We start from the raw sequence: 4,708 nt of genomic DNA, 5'->3' as shown, positions 1-4,708 counted from the left end.
TTACTCACTGTGAAGGGGCGCACCTAACACGGTGATCACCTTACTGAAGCGCTCCGAGGTGATCTGTGCCCACTCACAGACCCTCGGTAAAATTCTTTCGAGGCCTTTATTCCACGCATAATAATTACCCGCCCATATTGTGTTTGTGACCTTTGATTCTATCGTCAGCTGCTCAAGAACACAAGCATTTCCCAAGACACAACACGCCAGCTCAATCTGAGCCTTGTAACAGCGAAATCCGCTCATGAAGACCGTCTTGAGATGATCATGGCGGCGCATACCCGCCACCTCAGCACTGGAGACACCACTGGATATCATATAGAACATCTGCATTGGAAGATTGCAATCATTTGGTCAAACTAATCCAACTACAGTTCTTTTCTGAAGGTCCATATATTAATCTTTCTAAATAAATAAAATTGCACTCGCATGCAAGTGCAATGTCTCCAGTCCGGGTGCAGCATCCAAACAATGGGCCAGTTGAAGAACTTCATTATCGTAATTTGCTTCTCTACAATTTACACTTAGTTGGCAAGTCATATGCCTCAAATGCATAAACATGCCCTGTGGTCTTGCTGGCAGCTTCTGCAACTGAAACATGACCCGGACAAAAAAGATGACATAACAGTAACACCAATTTTGAAGAACTATCTATGAGGTAAGCAAAAAGAAAAAAGAAAAACTAGGCAACCTGTGCATATTTTGATATAACAGCTTGCATATGTAATATCTTTACGGGCAAAATGCTTGGAACTGCAGTGAATGTGTGGGTCACTGCTTTAGTGGCCATAAACATTATTGTTGCCTTCTCTAATTTTGAGCAACCATGAAGCACTATAGGGATCACTTCCCCTCTGTACTCAAAATGAGCAAGATCAACAGCATGAAACTCAACCGTCTTGATATCCCTTGTACTATCAATTAGCAAATGTTGAAGTTTATCGAGTTTGTGTGGTACGCTTAAACTAGTAACACGAGAGCAGCTGATGATCTGCAAGTCCTCAAGTGCTGAACACTTTGCAAGCAAGCCAGGAAAATCCCCGAATATCTGAACAGATTTCAGAACAAGCTTTCTGAGTATTGTAAAGCCACATATTCCTGAGTGTGGCTTTATAGAAACAGCAGCGAGAAACAATGACTGCACAAATGAGCTATCTTGAGCATCTAAGGCCTCAAGAGGGAAGTGGTGAACTCCATATAATGGACCATCAATTATTAGCAGATCAAAATGTATTATCTTCGCCTTTGATGAAGTGGCAAACGAAATCCACCTGTCAAGACGATCAGAGTCTTCTTTGTGCAGGCCACACCTGACGCTGAACTTGTTGACTCATATCCCACTGTGCTGTTGAATAACCGAATCTACAGTCTCAATGAACTTTGCTTGCTTTATTTTGGTACTATCCTGAGCAGCGAACTCGTCATCGCTGTCAGAATCCGGATCACTGAGATCATCAAAACATAGATTACAGTGGAATCTCCAGAGCATTTTTCAACTTGTTGAAACAATGCTTGTCCTCACGGCCTCTTCCAGTGGCAGCAGTGACATTATAACAGGTTGAACCTCCTGCGACAAGAAAGGATATGAACTATAGGTGGGTTGAATTTTGACTAGAACTCACGGCCACCGGTAGACAAAATGAGGATGAAAGTGTATATATTTGAAAAGAGAAATCCGATGCAAACTGCAATTTTTTTGCAGTAGTTTCACTCAGTCCTTCATGATCTTTTCCAGAAAGTTGATTCGTATTCAGCCTGATAACAAATTAAAAGCAAGATGCCCTAAAACATGAGGCAGGAAAATCATGGAGTGGTCAGTAGTTGAAGCCCCGAGGCAACGACTAAAACAGAACACCAAATATTTCCCCTCTACAGGTTCAGATCCGTGGAGAACACAGCAGGCATCACACCAAAGATCAAATTTTCCAGTAAACACTTTATTTCCCTTGCTGTAATGGTAGGGGGGAAACAGAGTAACTGAGCTGACGGAATGGAAGTTAGCAGCCACTTACCGCAGGCAGGTCCTCCATCCGGAAGGACGGCGCGTCGGCGGCGCCGAGCTGGTGCTCCAACCTGGTCAGCTTGCCCGCCACCGCGGCCTCTTCCGTGGGCTGCTGCAGTGAGGGAGGATCCACAGGTTAGTTAATGGCGACAGGAACCCCGCGTCAGCAATGGATCGATCTGTCAGAAACCCCTGCGGGAGAGGAGAGGAGAGAGGATGATAACGCAACTTACTTCCTGATCTAGAGGAGGAGGAGGAGGAGGAGGAGAAGAGGCTGCTTCGTCTTCGCCGGCTCCGGCCATCGCTGTTGCTGCTCCAGTCCGCCGCTTTCCCTGTAACCTCGTGAGGAAGTGGAGGTACCCAGCGGCCAGCGCTGTGTACCACAAAAATGTTGGTTTTTACCTCTTAGAAAATACCGATTACAACATGGATATAGACGCACCATACCAAATTATCAATACATGCACATTCATAATATGTCTACTGAAGAATGTGGTATCAGAGTATCAAGATAGATGAAGTTGTCACAAACGTCTTGCTGCGGACACAAATATAGTCTCCCGCAGAAAGATTATTCTACATAAATAAAACACATCTTCATGTGTTTTGACTCTAAAAATGATCACAATTATAACATTGCTAGTAAATACAAATGAAGGCCACAATTGCAATACAGTAAGTAATGACCTCAATACTTCCAATGCATATCAATATTTATTTTTGTTATGGGTTTATTTTTGGTTTATCATGTACTCCCTCTATAAACTTCTGTAAGACGTTTTAGATCACTAAAATAGTGATGTAAAACGTCCTTTAGTGATCTATAACGTCTTATAGAATTTTACAGACGGAGTAGAACATAATGACTTGAAAAGAACAACATTGTGATGCATTGTTTTCTTTTTTGCATGTCATGTCATGATGAAATTTTGTGAGCACTGTCAATGTCACAAAAAAATCAGATTTTTTTTATTTTATTTTCAATTTTTCTGGGTTTTGCTGTTCATCCGCGCTCATTTAAGCTTGAGCTCAGAAACACCACGTCCCGTCGTAGAGGGTGATGAAATTATCAAATTCGTCTTCTTGTTTTTTAGAAAAGGAGGATGACCCCCGGCCTCTGCATCTGAGAGATGCATACGGCCACTTTATTGATTATGCTCGAGGACCTTACAAAGTATTACAACAATGTGCCTGAATCCACCATCTTGGCAACATATGCCGCTACTCCTATCCAAAATGATGAAGGGGTGCTAGCTGGGCCACTACCCAAACCTCTCACCTAAGCCTAACATCAAAAGCCGGAAGCCGAAACTCATTCGGAAGCCCCAGCCGAGCCACATACCAGGTCTGGGGCATAATCCGGTCAGACGCACTCGTGTGTTGTCGCCGCCATCATCCATAGTTCTTCAGATCATATTGAGGCTTCTACCTTGTCTGGCCACCCTGCCATCGACGTCACCATGACGCCAGACAGCAACCTCCTCCTGCGCGAGCCCATCTCCGCACGTCGGACGCCGAGTCTCCACAGCGCCATGCCATCGATCTCCGCCGCCATCAAAGTGTGGGATGGAACACCGCTCCACCATCCCTCCAGCCAGCACTTGCTCCAAGACGATGCCCCCAGAAGGGAAAGCGATAGAACGCCATCATCATCCGATCCGGAAGACCCAGATCTGGGGTTTCCCCCTGAGCACCCCGAACCTGATGGCGCAGACTGCCAACGATGCCTCGACCATCGGCAGTAGCTCCACCAGACGAGCGTCGCCTACGTCGCCGCAGCCTCCAAGATGAAGCTGACCAGAATGCATGTGTCGACATCGAACCGCCGCCACTTCCGCCGCCGCTTGAGCAGCCCCCGAGCAACGCCTTCAGGAAGGAGCACGCCACCGTGGTGTCGTCGTCGCTTGGAACAGGGGGGTCTGAGGTTTTCACCTGAGCTCCTGGGAGGGGTGGAAGGAAGGAGATCCTCTCCGAAGCCTCCAACGAGGGAAGCAACACCCAAAGGCACTGCCATCGGAGTGGCCGCCACGCCGGCCAAGAGATTCCCCCGGAACCCTTCCAGCCACCGGATCTGCAAGGCTAGCACCCAAGAACGGTGACCGAAGCCACCAAGGGCCGGATCCGCTGCAGGTCGGAGTAGATCGGGGTCGAGGACGAACATCACCATGGCCACCAACATCCAGTGAGGAACCGCCGCCGCAGCCGAAGCCCACCACCTTCCCGCCATCCACATAGCCAGGGGAGTGGCCCACCTGACCACGCCGGCGCCGCCTGCCGCAGCAGCGCCGCGTGCCACCAGCCATGGCCGCCGCCATGGATCCGAGCCGCAGGCGGGCCGCCAGCCGCGGGGCCCCGCGGGAGAGGAGAGCCGCCGCCGCCACGACGCGGGATTCGCCCGGTTGTGGCCTCCGGCGGCGGCGAGGGGATTAGCTAGAGAAGGGGGGCCCGGCGGCGGCGCGGTTGGGGGCTGCCGCCCGAGTCGCCTACCCTAGGCGACGCGGGGCCCGAGCGGGGGCCCTAGCAAATTCGTCTTCTTGTTGTCGATGAAAATAGTCGAGGATTTTTTTTGTTTGAAAACATAAGGCAATGCATTCACTGAATGAGTCGGTCCGAGTGTACATATTAATTAAACGTAGAACGCAACAGAGTGAGCGAACAAATAAGCATAGAAACTGAATATCAGATGACATGACTTTAGCATTTTTA

The 4,708-nt window shown here is 48.5% G+C and overlaps 1 pseudogene; it reads right to left on the bottom strand.

Moving 5' to 3' along the window:
• Positions 1 to 2,359, bottom strand: LOC125531925 (uncharacterized; annotated as a pseudogene).
• Positions 2,360 to 4,708: the final 2,349 nt, after the last annotated feature.

The sequence above is a fragment of the Triticum urartu genome, chromosome 7A (genome assembly GCF_056163025.1).
Source record: "Triticum urartu cultivar PI428250 chromosome 7A, HENAU_Tu73, whole genome shotgun sequence".
NCBI classification, from domain to species: Eukaryota; Viridiplantae; Streptophyta; class Magnoliopsida; order Poales; family Poaceae; genus Triticum; species Triticum urartu.
Note: the sequence above shows the minus strand (reverse complement) of the source record. Positions and strands in the feature narration are given on the sequence as shown.